At 42.2% G+C, this 20383-nt stretch overlaps 1 protein-coding gene across 1 annotated transcript in view; it reads left to right on the forward strand.

Annotated features, from left to right (window-relative positions):
• Positions 1-1390: 1390 nt before the first annotated feature.
• Positions 1391-20383, forward strand: part of TMEM108 (transmembrane protein 108) — a 381217-nt gene continuing 362224 nt past the window's right edge. Inside the window, exons 1-2 of the mRNA XM_065876825.1 lie at positions 1391-1444; positions 8024-8138. The gene's annotated coding sequence lies outside the window, so the exon portion shown is untranslated. The remainder of the gene's footprint in view (positions 1445-8023; positions 8139-20383) is intronic.

A 20383-nucleotide genomic window follows, 5' to 3' on the forward strand; every position in this document is an offset into this window, starting at 1 on the left:
CCCTGCAACTCTGAGCTTTGTGCTATGCTATCTCTGATAGAGACACTCGTGAACAATGTCTGAGATTGCTAAGCAGGCTTCACTTGTAGGGCTGATAAGCCAGAGGCCCGAGACACACTGACAAGGGTGAAGTTTTCTCTAAGTGACAGTTTGATCATCTTGAGGAATAGTGAGAGAAAACTTCTGGAAGCAGTGTCACACCATCTGGTCTGAAGTAGGAAGAAGGTTTTAGAGAATGCAGCACTTAGACCTTTGAATCACTTTGGTGCAGTCTTGAGTAATAAGGGCTTGACTGTGCTGAACAACAAATATTCTAGCGGCCAGTCTGAAAATACTTAGATTTAGGTCAAGTTTTAGAGATGACAGAGGCATTGGGCTTCCTGAATTCCAGACTCCGGAATTACTGACAGAAGTCTATCTCGACAATTTCAAAGATCCCTAAGATAGGATATTACACATCTCTGGCTTAGTTTGGATAGTTCTGGCCTGAATTGTCCAAGATGCTGCAACAATTAGCTCCCTACATGTTATTCCTATATGTTTCTTCCTGAGTTTGCCTGTGTAGCTCTGTGACAGACTGCAAGTTTCCAGAAAGCAGGAACCACTCATGTTGCTTCTCTGGCCAAGAGTATAGCACAGTGACACACATGCCCAATACTTTAAGATAACCTAGTTCTCGATAAGGAGCGTCCAACCAAATCAGCACAGGTTTGTGTCCCATGGGCCAAGGATGGTTGATGTTGAAATTAAACATACCTTCCCTCAGCCTGTGCCCAAACTACGAGGGTCACCAGAACACCCCTTGTTTAGTCAGTCACTGGAATGCTTTCCATCACTTGAAGAAGGAAAATGTCTTGAAACTTTTAGATAACATGGAGTGGGGGTTATAACCATCATTTCCTGACAAATGTCCTCAAAATATTGCTACCCAAAGCGTGGTCCTCGGAACAGGAACATCATCATCACCGCTTAGAACTTGTTAGAAAGGCAGAGTCTCAAGCCCCCATCTCAGACTTAGTGGATCAGAATTCTCCTTTTAACAAGATGCCCAGGTCATTCTTATTCATATTTAGAATTTGAGATATCGATTGATCTAGTAATTGCTCAATCTAGCGCCAATAAACCCCCCAAACAGACACTCAGCCCTTTGTGCACACCTCGCACCCGCTCCACTCGGTAGCAACCGAACCCCCAGAGACATCGGAGAGGGTGCTGCCGAGGGCAATTTGGTGATTGGCTGGCACTACCACGTGACCGGGGCTGGTCCTCCCGTGCTACTGGATTGGCTCTCGCGGACGCTGACGGACAGGGCTGGGGCGGGCCAAAGCTGGGTCTGAGAGGCGCGCGCGGGGGCGCGAAGGCGCGAGAACGCGAGTGCGCGTGCGCAAGCGGCGGGGCATTTTTTTCCCGAGCCGTCGGAGGGAGCCGGAGCGCTTCTCCCGAGGTAAGAACAGCCGCGGGGCGGCCTCCCTGCCCTTCCGCTGCCGGGTGCGGGCGAGCGGGGAGGGAGGAGGTCTGGGGTTCGCTCGCCCGGGGAGCCTCGCTTGGGAGAGGATGCAGACCCGGGCTCAGCCATCATCCTCGGTGCCTCGGTTTCCCTTTTTCTGCCCTCTAATGCATCTGCCCATCCTCCTCACCGCGGTGACGGGTCCGCCTGAGGGGAGTTGCCCACCTGGCAGCCTCGCCTCAGCCTTTGTTTCCCGCCCGGGGGGATGCTGGTATCGACCCCCTCCCCAGGTAAAGGGTGAAAGGTGGTGGGGCAGGGGCCGGGGAGAAGATGTCTTTAATGCAGTGGGACCTGTCACATGTGAAAACGAAGAAAAAAATGTGGTGTCTCTTTGGCCAAGCCGCGGGACTCGAAGTAATCCGGCGGCGGCGAGCAAAGCCGAATTCCTGGCGCAGCCGTGCGGGCGGTGGTGGGGGCAAGGACCGGTGGGCCAGCCCAGGTGCACCGGTGCAAGGCTTCTCCGGACCTGCCCGCCAGCGCTCAGTCCCCAAGCTGCACCGAAATTGAACGCTTTCAGCCTGCTGAAGGAATCCAGAGATCCGTAAGGAGACGGAAAATGATGATTTTAAAAGCAGTTGGGCACTGGCGGAGCAGGTCTAAATGAGAGGCTATCATAAGAAATTACAGCGAAACTGATGACTGGTAATTGTGAGGAGGGAGATGCCTGCAGTGAACTGCAGACCAGACCATCACACTGATATTCTCTCCAAGAAAACCTTTTTCTGAGGGGCGGGGTGGGGAGGGGAGGCCGTTTATCTCTGTAAACTGGTTATCTCTGTAAACTGAGGTTTTTCTGGGCTGCCGAAGCAAGTAATGACTTATTTCCAGCATGTTAATGGGCTGTAGGGAGAAGGGAAGGCAGGGTCTAAATTACACCCATTTAGATCTCCTTAATTCTTTGAAAAGTGCATGTTTAAAGAAGACCATTGGATGCCAAACCTGCTTCTGCATGGGGGGTGGGGGGGGAATGTCTCCTTTAAGTCATAGTTTAAAAAGGGAGGCATCCCCTGCCTCTTTCCTTCTGCATTTCCCCAGACCTGCAATAGCAAGGGCAAAAAGTCCCTTCAGTTTTCCACTGGTTAATTTGTTAGATATACCTGGTAGTCTGCTCGGTAAGAAATGGTTCAACTAACTGTTATTAGGAAGATTTTACTGTATTCTGGAGTTTCACTGTAATTCATTTAGAACTTACTCTGGTAGGAAATGGACAGCAATCTCTCCGGTTCCTGGTAGCTACTGCTTCAAAGGCTTTTTATTACTCTTACCTTCCCCATACAAAGTTTTGTGTTTTTTTAGGAAACAATGTGATTTTTTTCAAGCATCTAAGGCACACCCCATGCCTGTGAAATGCCTACACTTGCTAAGCAACCAATTTACTTGGCAAGTTCAAGCTAACTGAAGAGGGAACACTTAAATTTGTTAGGGGGAATCAGAATTAACATCAACTGTAACAAATCAACTTTTGATGGTTCTCTGGGGTGAGCGAAAGTAAAAGAGAAGGTGCTGCAAAGCTTGTTGGGAATATAACAAATTACTCTCATAAAGTAAAATATAGATTGTCACCTGACAGCTTGGAATAGTAAGAATAATTTTAAAATTTGTCAGTGATTTGTTTTTAGCTGGTATGCAGTGGGGAGAGGAAGGAATTCTGAGGCTGGGGTAGGTGGTATAGTTTGAAAAGGTATATGCTTATGTTTAGAGAGAAATATGTCACTTTTGTTATATAAATACACAGAGGGCATGCAGTGTTTGTGTTTAGCCTGTGGAAGGGAGGCAGGGGTTTTGGAAAGGTTGAGAAACACTTATTAGGTTACACAAGGGAAAACGGAAAGATTGGCAGGCTTAGTTCATCTTTAGGAAGCAAGGTACCTCGGTGACCTACAGGACAAGGTTTATTTTCTGAGTCGATAAGAGCCCACTAGTGTAGCTTTCAAAGCAACAACAAAATCATTTCCTTTCTGTTGTTTTTGTCCCCTGGGTCAGGGAGGGGGGGGATGGAGAATGAATGAGAGAGATTAGAGTCTGACCTGCATGCCTAAGCAGTAGCGTCCTTTGAGCAGGATCTGTGTCACATTGTGTAAATCTAAGAGCCTTCACGTTGAGAGAGGTCTGAGCACCTTCCCTGGGACACTTGCTGTAAGATAGAGCGGGATAACATTGCCACAGGTGGGGGCACGGGTGAGATCATCTGATACAGAAGCATGTGGGGGAAAGGAGAGCTAGGAAGTGTTTAATTCAGTGAGGCTTAGCCTTGAGGAGCCTTGAGGAGGCATTTCTAGGCAGAGCCGCCTCACTATTGGCCAGACTGGCTGGGCTTTTTGTGACTTACAGAAGACCTGCCCTTCACGATGGGGGCTCCTGTGGAGTTCCGTGTCTCAGATTGTAAGCATCAGTTATGCTTGTAATGTGCTCTAGAAAAGAAAGGCTCACAAAGACACAAATCTAGGCTACCATTCTTTCAGATCCTTGACAAGTCACCCACTGGCTTCCAGAAAACAAGTTGTGCCCTCCCTACCAGTAGATGGCACTGCTGTCTCTGGGAATTCCTGGAAGAGATGAAATATAGAGCTGGCAAACCAGCGGTGTGTAGCCTCCAGTATAGATTTTGAAAGGCTGTATCAGTTCTCAAAGAAAATATATATAAAAAAAAAAGTTCTGAAAGCCAGAAATGTTGCTCTAAGGTAGGGATGGTGACTGTGGGGGTTGAGAATGGTGCCATTACTCTGCTGGTTGTGTGTGGGAGGTGGAGAGTGACAATGAAGCCTCATAGCACAGGTTTTGAAAGTACTTGGCATACATGTTGGCTAATTGAGAATTAGGTTGAAATCATGATTCAATCAAAATTCCCAACAACTTAATAGTTTCTACTTCTTTGCTTATAAAACTAGTCTCTACATGTGGGCGGGACTATGGAAATACACGTGTAACTTTTAAACCTGATCAGTATCCAATAATTACATGCTCTGAAGATAGTGGTGAGGGTATTAGTTAAAATAATGCTCGTAGTTACTATACTTCAGCGCTGTCCACAAAGGTAGGTCAAAGTTATTCTGAATCCTAAAACTTAAAAATTCCTAACAAGTATTTTAAGATTTTAAGATTGTATTAACACTTCAAATCTTGAACTCTGGTTTCATTGACCTTATTAGCCAGGGTTCGTTCATCTATTCCCCTATTTTGAAATACCTTTTTTGTTTTTGTTGTTGTTTTTCATTTTTTGTAATTGACTGTTCTTTGAGATGGATTTTGTAGCCATGATATTTGAGGGAGGTAGTACTGTTGCTAGTGAGGTTGCTGTGCATACGAGCTTTGACCCTACTGGAGGCATAGAGCACTGCTGCTGGAAGTCATTACCCCAGTCACCTGCTTCCTCGTGCCATCCCCATTCTATGGCTCAGCTTATTTGAAGTTTATTTCTGTCTCTCTTCAAGTGAACTCATGAGCTAGGTTCTACTACCAGTGCCAAATCCTAAAATCCTGCTGATGCTAGATGGCAGTAGTCACAACAGTCCAGTAGCACTGCCTCATCATGTGACCTCAGATACATTTATTTGCCTTTCAGAACCTCAGTTTTCTCACCTGGTCACTGGGATTGGTGAGATGTGGTGCATGTCTCTTAAAATCCCTTCTAAGTCTAAAATTCTATGGCCAGGTGAGTCTTATAAGGTATTTCTGAAGCCTCTGAAAAATTCTCATCTAGAAGGTATTTTCATGCAGTGAACCTAAGGGCAAAAAGAAATCTCACTAATATTTCTTCTCAGAGAAATGATTGTGCATTGTCTTAGAATCCTAATAATTCAGAGTTGTAAGAAACCTAGGGATGGTTTAGCTCAACCTTCTCATTTTATAGGCAAGGAATTTCACCTCAGAGCTGAGTGACTTGACCAAGCTAACAGAGCTAGTTAGAGAACTAGGACCCAAGCTTGGGCTCATGTCAGTCTTGCCTTTTCCAGTGCTGTGTTTCTTCACCTGCCATTAGTACACAGAAGATGCTGTGTCTACAGGGCTGGAGCCAAAAAAATTCTGAGTAATTCCTTAATGTAGGATTTTAAAGCTATAGCATGAATAGTGTGTTTGCGCAGAAATTCAAGGTCAGGCTTCTTTTCGCACCTTATTCTTTTCTTCACTGACTGTTATTTAGCAACATTGTTACTATACATCCTTGTATTTTTAAAACTTTTCTGCATAACCTTTCCTGTAAGAAAAAGCTTTCATCACACTAGAAGAGTCATTCCCCCAATCAGATGTTTTTAAACTGGGTCCATGGACTCTCTGAGGGCTATGTGGAAAGAAGAGTGTTTCCGTATAATTGGCTTCCTTTGTAATCTTATATATTCCTTTGTAATCTTATATATTTAACAGATTATTTAACAGATTATTTAACAGATTATTCTGAGAAGGAGCTCCTTAGGCTTCAACAGATTGTCAAAAGGAGGGGAGGGTCCATGGCACAAAAATAGGGTAAAAATTCTAGGGTCTAGAATAGGTTCAGGGAAATGGCCAGGATGTGAGAATTTTTGAGATGCTAGAGACACTATGGTGGAAGAGTTGAGGGTGGAGTACAGAAGTAAACCTATAGAAGTTCTTAGAACATTTTACCTTTATTAGAATGCTTGAAATTACTAAATGAAGATGCTGATAATAGCATTTTACCCATCTTAATGATGGATATGCAAGTATGGATTTCCATTTATCATTCCTTGCTCAATAAGTACGCCCTCCTAATTTCACCAAAACACTTTCAAATTTATATGGCTTTATTGGAAACATGCATACTAAGAGCCTCCCTTCTTCCCCAGTCTGATTTGATTTCCAGGTAAGTCAATGCCTTTCTGACTTAGGACTTGGAGTTTGGACTCCTGTCTCTCACTGCTGAGGCCCTATGTTTTACTTTCTGCTGTTAACTCTTAGGACTCAGCATGATCTCAGAGATGCAAAATAATTTAGGTGTTGGGGATAAAAAATCTTGAGGTTCCTTTATTTGTCCCCAGGGTTGACTACAGAAACCACTGCTCCTCCTCAGCTAATTATTTCCTTTCCCTTTTTTATATGCAACCTCAAATTCTCTTTTTCTAATTGTCCCCTAATAGTAGTGACTCAGTGTGTGTATATGGAAACTAAAAATTCTTGTTTTTCCAGAAGGTATACAGAAGTTAATTTGTGTTCAAGTCACATTTTGGACACATGAAATATAACTTTGATGGAAATCACTATGTTCTGAAGAACGTTGGCTTGGAAATCTCAATGTCTGTCCTGTAACCCCCTCACTTACATTTGGTACGATGGTGACCCATGCTGGTCAATGCTACCTTCTGGTACCTTCTTAGATTTGGGCCAGGGTAGCATTTATTCTCACTTTAGGAGAAGAATAAAACTGCCTTTTCTTCTTCAGAAGGAAAAGAAGAATTGAATTTATGTAATAAGAGAAGAAAAAGTCAAATTTCTGGATTCTAATTCTAGCACACTAAGTTGTTCTGAGATTTTGGGGACATCGTTGACTTCTCTGAGTTTTTTACTTGTCTGGAAAATAAGAGGGGAGAGCAGTGACCACTTAAATTCTTTCCAGTTCCAAAATCCTGTGACTCTATGAAAGTTTACTTGGTACCCAGACTAAACATATCCTGAAAATGCTGGCTAGTTGGGAATTCATATATAATCAAAGTCGGTACCAAGATAATAATTCTTTGTATCTGCAAATCACTTTGCGGTATACAAAAATATTCTCTAATTTAAAAAATCTCTTTTCTAGTTAAGGTGTGGTCAGAGAATAGCAGCATTGGTATCATCTGGGAGTTTGCAATTGGCATTTTATCAAGATGCCCAGGTGCCATGCATGTACATTAAAGTCTCAGAAGTGCTGTTTTGTCTCATTTTGAATCGCACGTTGACACACAGGTCAATGAGGGAAGCAGGGTATTTCACAGATGAGGAAACCATATCTCAGAGTTGTTAAGTAACTTTGTTAAGTAACTAAGTCAAGTTCACCGTGCTAGTGTCTCACCCAGAACTCCATACTCTAAAACTAACATTGTCTTCTTTGTTGGGCTGGAGTCAGGCTTGTATGAGACTGATTACTAGCTACCCAGAAACCCATGGGCTTAGGTGTGGCTGTGTAACTGAGTGCAAGCAGAAAAGGGTTGTGGTCCACTTCTAGGAAGAAAACAGAAAAAGAGAACGCCCATGGGAGTTCCTCTATGTTGTTTTACGCTCCTCGTAGGCTGGAATGGAATGGACCCCTGGGGGATCTTGGAAGCTGTGTTTAAGGATGGCAGGACTTTTGTCAGCCTGGGTGCCTGGATCACTGATCAAGGAGGGCCCCTCTACTGTTTGCTTGTCCAGTATGTATATAGGGACCAGAAACAAAGTTTTACTGAACTAGAGGTAGTATATGTGTTTGGGTCTATGTGTTAAGTAAGTACTTAGCCTACACTAGCAAATTCGCTTGAGCAGTAGCTTGGGACTTGAAGTTACGGATCTTCTGGCCTAACGCATTCATTCATTTCTCATCTTTGGTAGCTGGTGATTGATCGGTTGTGGTCCACCATGCAGAAGTGAGTGGTGAAAGGCAGCAGAGCTGATGGGTCACAAGGATGTAAGTTCCTTTGAAGGCTCTCACACCCTCTACTCCAGGGTAAGTCAAAGGCATTGTTGCCATTGTTGCTCTGGTTTTACTTTTGTATTAACAGCCTCTTGGAGTCAGTGCAGTGGGGTGCCCTGTTTGTGAAAGGTTCCCAAAGCCTTTAGTGATTCAGCTCATAAACACCATTAAGATCAGCACTTACAAAGCTAAAACTATTGTCAGGTTGATGGGATGGAATCTGTGCATGAGAATATCTCAGCACAAGAATTTTTAGTGAGTTTGTGTAGGATTTGACTTATGTGGGTGGTGAGGGTGTTGCTGGGCCTTCCTGAGATACACTGTAGAGGAGGGAACTAGGCCCGAGTGCCGCTTTCCTGTAGCCATATCATATTGTTAGCTCTGCTGGCTCAAATTCCCCTCTCTCAGCATCCTCCCCCTCCATGGATTACTTTGCTTAACTTTTCCTGCATTAATCACTTTTCTTTTCAGGATGGGGGGCGGAAACAGCTTACCAGAGAGTTGATGATTCCCAGTTTGGTGGCTAATAGCAGTAGCAATGCACGTGGTTCTGCCCATTCCATTTTATTTTATCCAGTGTCACTGGAAGTCACATGTCCATTCACTCCTCATCTGTTTGCAGTCCCTAGTGCAACGGATGTAGGCACTGGGAGCATTATAACCAAAGCTGGCTTTGGATTTTCATTTGTCCTGAAGATTTTTGAGATCAAAAGGAGAAGTTCACTGCTCGGTGTGCCCTTCTCAGAGACCAGTGGAAATCTGGGAGGGAGGGGTGGAAAGGACATCCAATCCTTTCTGAACTCTCTGGCTTCTAGAGCTTAAACTAAAATCAGCCTCACTGAAGAGAAAATTATAGTTAATACAAATCTAAGCAGAGCTAAGGATGGTTAAGAAAGAGGGGGACGGGAAGTTATATAACAAAAATAAAAGTAATCAGCTGAAAAACTGGATGGAGGGTTGTTTTTAAGCATCTTTTTTCAATATTGTGGCGCCCTTGCTGATAACGTCCCTTTACCCAGGCTCAGACAGAGGGCACCCAGAAAGGCTGATGTCCTTCTGTGCCTCACATGGCTCAGTAATGAGTACAATTTACTGAACAAAATAGACAATTAGCAGCTGTAGACCTCTGGAGATTCCTATAAGCATACATCATTACTGCTCTGGAGTGATGCACATGCTTAGAGATAAGCAAAGCAGAGAAAAGGCAGCTGCAAAGCACATCAACAACTGAAGAGTCCAGGTGAGTGGCCAGACACAGACCCCAGCTCAGTGCCTGGAGGTCGCTAAGGAAAGGACCTGGTATTTGCTAAGCTTTCTCATTAGAGGAAAGGAGCCAGACTTTGCCAGCTTCCCTCAATTTCCTCTGTGGCTCCCATATATTTTCCATTTTAAAAGTAACTAAAATGTATAGCATGCCAGAAATAACACTGAACTGGCATGTTTCTTGTGTAAATGTTGTACAAGGATCAAATTACAGAGGGAGCCATTCTTTATTGACTAGAGCCCAAAGAAAGTAGTGCTGGGGATGCCAGAGGATCAGGGGTTCTCATCCTTGGCACCACTGACATGCTGAGCCTGGCGATTCTTTGTTGTGGGCTGTCCTGTGCATTGTAGCATGTTCAGCAGCATCCTTGGCCTCTACCCACTAGATGCCGGTAGTTCCCCCACTCCACCCCACCGCAATCGTGACGATCAAAAATGTCTCCAGACACTGCCAAATGTCCCCTGGGGGGGAAAACTGCCCCTGGTTGAGAACCACTGCTGGAGGCGTACAGTGACTTAATCTTGCTCTGAGTTTCTCTGGGACTGTATTTTAATCATTTAGCCTCATTTTGCTCCAGTTTCCCTACCTGTAAAATGGAGACAGCATTTATAACTCAGTAGCCTAAAGAAGGGATGTACGTAGTTCTGTGTGATTACTTGGGAGCTCTATAAATGCTAAGAAATATCTGTCTCCCCAAATTTCCAAGACTCAAGGATCACTCTTAATCCTTGTGAAGGCAGTAGCTGAGGAGCAGGGGAGTTTGAAGGGTGAAGGGTTAGTGGTGTGGGAAATGATGAACAGTACTGGATTCTGATTTTACTTGAGAGCTTCATATTCAGCTCATTTCAACAATATACTCGTGAATAAAGGCTATTTTTTGGAAAGTTAAAAAATGGGAGAGTGGAGGAAGGAGAAGGAGGCTGTTCAGAAGAGCAGTTAAGGAAATTGCTTTTGACCGGGGGTTGTGGGGTTGTGGTAATCTCTTAATGCTAAAGTGACTCATGTATAATCAGATCAAAGGACATAAAGAAGTAACCCCCCCAAAGAAAAATATCCTCCCAAATGACTACTGATCCTAGAACAGATTTTGCAGGTAATACAACAAAGACCAGAGAATGTTTGGAGAAATCTGTTTTTATCCTAGAACTTCTACATTTATGTTTCTTCTCTCCTTTGGAATTATGGAAAAGGGTTTATCTTCAACCCATGCTCTTTGAATGATACATAAAATGTTTTAATATCACAGGTGTTCTGATAATCTTCTAGAACTCTGTTTTGGAATGGTGAAAAAGGCCATCACCCTGACTTAGGCCTGAAGCAATCACGTTATTTTACTAGAAAGCCTCAGTTTAATTCTAAGGAAGGGCAAGTGCAGGGATTAGATGTAAACTGTCCGGGCAGATTTGTGTTCAGCCTTGCTGTGTTTCTGGTCCCTGCAATTATTAGATACACTCACAAAATTTACAACAAACACTACCATATTGACACAGGCACAGTGCGGACAGAGAACATTGCCATCATCAGAGGGAATTCTGTTGGATAGCACTGCTTCAGTCTGTAAGGACCCTATTTGTCAGAAATGCACACTTGTAGTGACAGCATGTGCGCTTGTTATAGCAAGACCTCACCTCATTTAAAACAGGATTGCATTTTGGACTTTTCCATCCTTGGGCACTTTTCAATCTGTGAATGGCTCTTGCTGAACTTTTTACCTTGCTGCAGCATCTGTCTGTTACAGAAAGTGCCATGGGCCTGTCTCTCTGACATAACTGAGCGCACTGCCTCAGAAATATTTGTGCTTTAATCCAAGGCTGCTGAGCTGTCTCTTTCCATCTGGTCTCTCCATGCCCTGATCCTTGGTGGTGAAGCTAGTTTGTGCAGGATGTCTCTTCTGATACTGCCTAGAGCATAACAAAGAGTCTGGGAAAGGTGGTGAGAGAGTTTTCACCTTCCCTTCTTCCAAGCTCCAGTGCGGCTCAAAAAAGTGTTTCATAAGAAGGTATTAATTCACAAATTTAATCTCTCAAGTTTAATCTCTGAGGAGTTATCCCCTAAAGAATTAGTCTCTAGATTTTCCAACAGACATATTATAGTACAAATTTAGTAATTAAGCCCTTTAGCAACATGGAAGAATTTTCAGGTGATATATTATCTATTACTAGCACCAACATTAGTTGCTCAGAAACTACCATAATTAGAACAAAGGAAAAGATGTGGAAATAAAGACACACATTTTAAAAGATGTAATTTAAATCTGAGCCCAAGACTGTTTTGCGTGGTAGCAGGACTGAGAACAAGGAGTTGTGTGCTGTGAGTAGTGTTCCTGGAGGGCGAGGTGAAGGAGGTGGCGGGGGCGAGGTGATCCCCAGACAGTCTTCACTCGAGTGCCTCACTTCTGATGGTGCGGTGCTGGTCCTCTTACTGCCCTCCTCTCTTCACTTTGCCTTTCTTTCCTGCTTTGGTCTGCTCGGAATGTTGGAGGGGGCTCGGTGTTTCTCAAGGGAGGTGCTGTTAACATTTTGATACAGTGATTCATCATCGTGTGGAACTTTGCTGTCCATTATAGGACATTTAGCATCCCTGGTTACTAAATACCTGTATTACTCTAACCAAGTCACTGAGTCAACCAGCATGGCCCCTCACATTTCCAAATACTGCCTGTGATTGAGAATCACTCGTTGCTAGAGAGTTGAGTGGGGTCTTTTGTTAGGAGGGAGGAGTAATTAGAGTTGCAGAAGGTGCAGTGCTCCGAGGGGCTGGCTCATTAATTTCTGATATGATCTGACCTTTTCCCAGTGCTGGAACTGCTTTGGGAGCCAATCTTATTTTTTAGAGACCAGAAGAATCAGGTTTTGCCAGTGGAAAACTTGGTCCCTTAACCTTGAAATCAACCAAGAAGTCACAGGGGGGATTCTGTCAGTGCTACAGAGGTTGGAGAGACTACTAAGGCTCCCATAGGATGCTGGGTTTTTATTCTAGACTTACTGTGGCTGAACCTTCTAGATCTACTGAAAGTAAATGGTGGTCTACATGTGGCAGGGATCGACTGGAGAAAAAATGCAGCAAGGGCAATTTAAAGACAATCCAGGGGAAAGGGGCTTTGCCAGCCATTTCTTTTCTTCTCTGTGATTACAAAAACTGGCAAAGTAGCCCTAAATTTGTGAGGTTATGTGTAGACTGTCAGATGGGAGATCTGAGATTGTTTTATAGTTAGTAAAGAGAAAAGGAACACTTTCAGACATCTTGCTGTGGGGCCCCTATAAATGTCTTTGATTACAAGAACAGAAACTCATTCAAGTTGCCTTAAGAAGTGGAAGGCTTAAGTAAGGATGCATGAGAAAATAAAACAAATGTCAGGCATGTGGCAAGTTGGGAGGAATCCCAGAGGCCTTTCAGGATGAGAAAGAGCCGTAGTCTGGCCAGACCTCATGGAGACAGGACCTCACTCAGGACCAGGAAGATTGTCCCCTGATCTGTTGCAACTCCAGCATGTATCTGCACTAACAGTACTTGATCAGTCCACATTCTATTTCTCAGCCATTAACATGGCTCAGCATTTCCGTTTTGGCTTCTCTGCTCATGTCTTCCTGTCGCCACAACCTAACTGATGGTCTGTGTACGGACCAAGAAGGAAAGGAATATGATAATTCTGTAGTAACTATCATCCCCCTGGTCAAAGCTCTTCTACCAGGCAGTCTTAGGGGTCTACAGTCTCTTGGTCCACACAGCTGTGGCCTAGGTCTTCTTGCCTCAACAAGGACTGTGGTTTCTCTGGAAGGGAGCAATGGTGGAGTAGACTGATAGAACATGAGACCTCTCTGGTATAAGGACCCTGAATTCTTAACTCTTGGAATCAATATAAACAGTGATTGTGGGTCATGTGTATAGTAAAGAATTGGAAGATTACTTTCAAAGCCTACACGTTCAGTAGCAATTGTGAAAAAGCCTGTATCCCTTTTTTTTTTTTTTTTTTTTTTTTTTGAGGAGACTGACTGCATCCCAGTGCAGAATGGTAGGGAAATTGCTGGGCTAGATGGTTGGGAAATGAGGAGTTGTATTTTCCATATGGATATCTTATTTTTTGCATCTGTCAAATGTGATTCTCTCAACCACCCATGTATCCCACAGGAATAATGGCTAGGTGGCTGTCTAAATGTTGAAAGACATTTTGACGTCTCTGACAAGTGTTTTTCAATAGCTGGGTTTGTAAGATTCCAGTTCTGACAAAGGAAAATAACTTGGCTTATTACTCCAAAGATAAATTCCATATAGATGTTGTCATTTTGGGGATTACCGCCTTACAAAGCAGACTTTAAAATGTTTTGTGTTGTAGTGTGTTTTGTTCATTTACCCCTAATCTTTGAGAGTTGAACCAGTGATTGAATATGACTTTACAAGGGAGTGCATTCTCATATTGCAGAAGGCTCTGTCCCTATTTATGATTCTGTGACAGGGTAAGAATGATGGTTCCAGCTCCATGGGCCTGCACAGCTGTGAAGGTTATGCCCTGTGGTAGCACAAACAGTGAGCACATTGGCTCACTGAATCCACCGAAGGCTCTTACTCTTCTCAAGTAGCTGCAGCACGGTGGTGCCACATACAGAGAGTCAGTATTTCCTTAGATGCAGCTTCTTTTGAAAGAGGCAGAAGAGAAGTGCAGTGGGGCTTCTGCAACTGCTGGTTGAGGAAAGAATGTACTCTGTTATTGAAGGATGATCGGGATCAGCTTTCTCACCCAGCTGCTGCCTACTAAGGGGAAAGGAGCAGAGATGAATCTTTTGCTTCAGTTTCTCTTCTTACTCTGTGAAGATCCCTATCCCCTCTATTGAATTTTTTTAATGAGAAGGGAAAAATAGAGCATTGTATCAAATTAGTTTTAACGTATATATTCATGTTTCTTCTGAGCAGGAAGATTTGTATACAGATAACCACATATTTCCAGATTAAAATCTTCAGTTTTAATTTTAAACAAGTGCTAACCTTACTTTATCTTTAGTTTATACTGTAAGTCAAATTTGTGCATATCTAATTTATTTTTTACAAAAATAAAACAACATTATGTTTTTTCTCATAGAATCAGGAATTAATTTGCAGCCCCTGCATGAAGATTCTGTAGCAACAGTAAAGGCATCTGCTCTCTCTAGGGTGTAAAGAGATTCTGAAAGATGGCTGAGAGCCCCAGATCCTGAATTCTGGGATTTTGTCTTGCTGTAGTCCACTCCCTGTGAGGTTGTTGGGGGATAAATGTGCTCGGGAGGCAAGGAGTGAGGACACAGATGCTTGAGGGGCGGGCTGAAACCTCCAGCTTTAGTGAACTGTCCTGTCCTTCCCATGAGCCACAGGAAGAGGTGATAGATCCTACTCAGGCTTTTTCCCTCCTGAGCCCATCATTGAATCTTGACCTTCAACCTTCCAAGAAACAAAGCTGTGGCTAGAGTATTGGGTTGGCCAAAAGGTTCGTTTGGTTTTTTCTGCAAGATGGCTCTAGTGGCATTTAGTTGTCTTCAACGTCACTGAAACAGTTTTGTTAGATTGTATTGTGACAGCTGTCATATCAGTGTGCATTTAAAAAAAAAACATCAAAATTGGTGAATATTTGTGTAGCCATTTTAATACTGAAGATGGAAGAAAAAAGCAACATTTTCAGCATATTATGCTTTATTTCAAGAAAGGTAGAAACAAAACTGAAATGCAGAAAAGGATTTGTGCAGTGTATGGAGAAGGTGCTGTGACTGATCGAACATGTCAAAAGTAGTTTGCAAAGTTTCGTGCTGGAGATTTCTCGCTGGACATTGCTCCATGGTCAGGTAGACCAGTTGAAGTTGATAGCGATCAAATCGAGACATTCATTGAGAACAATCAACCTTATACCATGCTGGAGATCGCCGACATACTCAAAATATCCAAGTCAAGCATGGATAATCATTTGCACCAGCTTTATTATGTTCACCGCTTTGATGTTTAGGTTCCACATAAGTGAAAAAAACCTTCTTGACCGTATTTCAGCATGCAATTCTCTACTTAAACTTAACAAAAATGTTCCGTTTTTAAAACAAATTGTGATTGGCAATGAAAAAGTAGATACGGTCAATAATGTGGAACGAAGAGATCATGGGGCAAACGAAATGAACCACCACCAACCACACCAAAGGACTGTCTTCATCCAAAGAAGGTGATGTTGTGTATATGGTGGGATTGGAAGGGAGTCCTCTATTATGAGCTCCTTCCGGAAAAACCAAGCAATTAATTCCAGCAAGTACTGCTCCCAATTAGACCAACTGAAAGCGGCACTCGACGAAAAGCGTCCAGACTTAGTCAACAGAAAACACATAATCTTCCATCAGGATAACACAAGACTGTGTGTTTCTTTAATGACCAGGCAAAAACTGTTACAGCTTGGCTGGGAAGTTCTGATTCATCCGCTGTATTCACCAGACATTGCACATTTGGATGTCCATTTACTTCGGTCTTTACAAAATTCTCTTAATGGAAAAACTTTCAATTCCCTGGAAGACTATAAAAGGCACCTGGAACAGTTCTTTGCTCAAAAAGATAAAAAGTTTCGGGAAGATGGAATTATGAAGTTGCCTGAAAAATGACAGAAGGCAGTGGAACAAAAGGGTGAATATGTTGTTCAATAAAGTTCTTGGTGAAAATGAAAAATGTGTCTTTTATTTGTACTTAAAAACCAAAGGAACCTTTTGGCCAACCCAATAATATCTTCAAACATGACTTCTTATCAGCATGTCCCCCTTAAAAGAAGTTTCCTGCATGAGGAAGAGGTAGACCAGGTGCATGCTTCCCTCAGCTGTCAAAAGCTATCCCCTTTCGGGCTTCCCTGGTGGCGCAGTGGTTGAGAGTCCACCTGCCGATGCAGGGGACGCAGGTTCAGGAGGATCCCACATACTGTGGAGTGGCTGGGCCCGTGAGCCATGGCCGCTGAGCCTGCTGTCCCCTTTCTATTGGAAAGAACACTTATTAGATCACCTCTGAAATTCTTAATTATTGGCATTAGTAAAATATTTGCCAAACATTAAATAGTAGGACATTAGTAGTAACCCCCAATTAGTGTCTTTTATTTTGAGAGCCCCAAATCCCATGTCAGTATGGTGGTACTGAACTTTAACTTCTTGTTCCTTCTGGTGTTTCTCTAAATGCCTTTCCATCTTTTCCCTCCTCTCACTAACCCTGTTACCTGGTGTAGATCCTTTGGTCTCTTTGCTCCCTTTCTTACATCTTTTTTGATTTTCAAAGTTCTGTGATTCCCAGCAGCCTGCAGGACAGTGTGCTTCTTAACTAGACATAAAGGCAGTCCACAGTCTGACTCCAACTTACTTTCTGACTTTGTACTCTTTCTATGCACAAACTGCTCCTTACTCAGACTGGTCTTTGGTCCCATTGTCTACTCTCAGCATAGAGTGCCCTTTCTTTTCAGTGGCCATTTGGTTTGGTAGCATTGAAAGACCTTTAACCTGTTAGCCAGATCTGCATTTCCATCTGGTCTCTATCAGATTTTAGAAAGGTGACTTTGGACAAAACATTTAATATCTCTCAGCCTCAATTTTCTTATTTGTAGGATGGGATTCATAATAACGCCCTTATAGGCTGCTTGTGAGCATGGTACCTGGGTTACCCCCTTGCCCGTGTCCTCTTTTCTTCCTGCCCAGCACAGAGCTCTGTGTGTAAGCTCATCATGTGTGCTTGCTGATGAAGTTACTGAACATCAGAATTGCCCAGCTGATCTGAATCACATTTCTTGATTAGCCATCCTCTGCCTGTCACTGCCACACCTTCTCTAACCACATGTTTCTTAGATAAGACGCCAGCCCCACAACTCTATCAGTAAGTACCTAAAGATATACTCTCCTAGAGTATGGAGAAAGGGGACTCTTGTACACTGTTGGTGGGAATGTAAATTGGTGCAGCCACTATGTAAAACAGCATGGAGGCTCCTTAAACTAAAAATAGAGTTACCATATGATCCAGCAATCTTACTCCTGGGCATATATCCAGAAAAGATGAAAACTCTAATTCAAAAGATACATGCACCTCAATGTTCATAGCAGCACTATTTACAATAGCCAAGGCACGGAAGCAGTCTAAAAGTCCATCGACAGATGAATGGATAAAGAAGATGCAGTATATATGTACAATGGAATATTACTCAGCCATGAAAAAGAATGAAATAATGCCATTTGCAGCAACGTGGATGGACCTAGAGATTGTCATACTGAGTGAAGTAAGTCAGAAAAGACAAATATCATACGATATCACTTATATGTGGAATCTAAAAAAATGATACAAATGAACCAATTTACAAAACAGAAATAGACTCACAGACATAGAAAACAAACTTATGGTTACCAAAGAGAAAATGGGGAGGGGGGAGGGATAAATTAGGAGGTTGGGATTAACATACACACTACAATATATGAAATAGATAAACAACAAGGATTTACTGTGTAGCACAGGGAACTATGTTCAATATCTTGTAATAACCTATAATGGAGAATAATCTAAAAAATAATATATATGTATGAATAACTGAATCATTTTGCTGAACACCTGAAACATTGTAAATCAACTATATGTCAATAAAAATAAATAAATAAAAATGAAAAAAAAAGATCGAATGAACTTGGTTCTTTGGGAAAAAAAGAAGATACTGTCCTCCTTCTACCTGTGATGGTGAAAATTATCCTGGACCCTCATAATCTCCTGGTGTATCTGCCCACATCAGAAATTGAAGGCAGTTTCAGGGTCACTCCATATAATATAATGCTGAGCACTGATTCATTGTCTTCGCAGTTGTTTCCTCTCACGTATAGTGAGATTTATCATGAAGATCAAATGCTATGATTACAACTGTCATCATAAGGTATACCTCTTTAAAACAAACTTTTCCAGTGCCCAACCAACAGGCTTTTTATTCCAAACATCATTTAATAAAATGCAACATGACATTAACAGGATTGCTTGTACAAACCCTTGGAGTTCATTTAAGCAGACTGTCCCATATGGATTCTCAGTTATAGCACGTTTGACATGAATAAACCTGCCAGTGTTCTCAAACAATGGTGTTGCTGTCTGCCCTTCTCACTGTAGAGCTGAAAGCATATCTGTGTTTCTTTTGTTCACTCTATTTAAATTATGGTTTTACACCTCTTGCTCAAATGATTTTAAGCCATATGTTAGGCTTATAAATTGTAGTTTTTAAAACCTAACTCCTTCTGGCCCTTCTCACTCTTTCTTCCTCTTTTTTCTCCATTTTCCTTATTGTTTCATGCATAAAATAAGGCTTTAAAAATTTTTTTCTACTCAAGGTGAGAATAAATATTGCTTTTCTGGTTTTTTTTTTTTTTAGTTTTTAGCATGGGGCTGCAATTTCATATATATGTGTGGGTCTCATTGCATTAATTTTGTCTCTTGCTTGTTTTTTAAAAATTTTGTATTGGAGTATAGTTGATTTACAATGTGTTAGTTTCAGGTATACAACAGAGTGATTCAGTTATACATATACATATCCATTCTTTTCAGATTCTTTTCCCATATAGGTTATTGCAGAATATTGAGTAGAGTTTCCTGTGCTATACAGTAGGTCCTTGTTAGTTATCAATTTTATATATAGTAGTGTGTATATGTTAATCCCAATCTCCTAATTTATCACTCCCCCCCACATTTCCCTTTTGGTAACCATAAATTTGATTTTGAGATCTGTGAGCCTGTTTCTATTTTGTAAATAAGTTCATTGGTATCATTTTTTTTTAGATTCCGCATATAAGTGATATCATATGATATTTGCCTTTCTCTGTCTGACTGACTTCACTTAGTATGGTAATCTCCAGGTCCATCCATGTTGCTGCAAATGGCATTTTTTCATTCTTTTTAATGGCTGTGTAATATTCCATTGTATATATGTACCACATCTTCTTTATCCATTCCTCTGTTGATGGACATTTAGGTTGCTTCCATGTCTTGGCTATTGTAAACAGCTCTGCAATGAACATTGGGGTGCCTGTATCCTTTTGAACCATGTTTTTCTCCAGATATATGCCCAGGGGTGGGACTGTTGGGTCATATGTTAGCTCTAGTTTTAGTTTCTTAAGGAACCTCCATGCTGTTCTCCATAGTGGCTGTACCAATTTATATTCCCAACCAGTGTAGGAGGGTTCCCTTTTCTCCACACCCTCTCCAGCATTTATTGTTTGTAGATATTTTGATGATGGCCATTCTGACCAGTGTGAGGTGATACCTCATTGCAATTTTGATGTGCATTTCTCTAATAATTAGTAATGTTGAGCATCTTTTCATGTACTTTTTGGCCATCTGTCTGTCTCCTTTGGAGAAATGTCTAGGTCTTCTGCCCATTTTTCTGTTAGGTTGTTTGTTTTTTTGATATTAAGCTACATGAGCCATATGAGAGGAAATATTTGCTTGAGTTTATTGATGAGAGGCATAAGTACAACTGCGTGGGTTTTTCTATGGAAAAAAAAAATTCCAGAAAGCAAAACTTGAATTTGCTGCACACTGGCAACTATTTACATAGCATTTACATTGTATTAGGTAATACAGAGGTATTAGGTAGTCTAGAGATTACTTAAAGTATACGAGAGGATGTGCATAGGTTATATGCAAACACTGTTATTTTATACAAGGGACTGGAGGGTCTGTGACTTTTGGTATCCCCTCAGATACCTAGGGACAACTGAATTGTTCTTTCCAGATCCTTTTTTTTGGAGAAGAGTTATGATAGAGTTTTTTTGTTTGTTTGGGGTTTTTCTGGGCTAGAAATCAGAAAGATTATCTAGTGTAACTTTTTTTTTTTTTTGCGGTATGCGGGCTTCTCACTGCTGTGGCCTCTCCCACTGCAGAGCACAGGCTCCAGACGTGCAGGCTCAGTGGCCACGGCCCACGGGCCCAGCTGCTCCGCGGCACGCAGGATCCCCCTGGACCGGGGCACAAACCCGCGTCCCCTGCATCGGCAGGCGGACTCTCAACCACTGCACCACCAGGG

This window comes from Phocoena phocoena, chromosome 4 (assembly GCF_963924675.1).
Source record: "Phocoena phocoena chromosome 4, mPhoPho1.1, whole genome shotgun sequence".
NCBI lineage: Eukaryota > Metazoa > Chordata > Mammalia > Artiodactyla > Phocoenidae > Phocoena > Phocoena phocoena.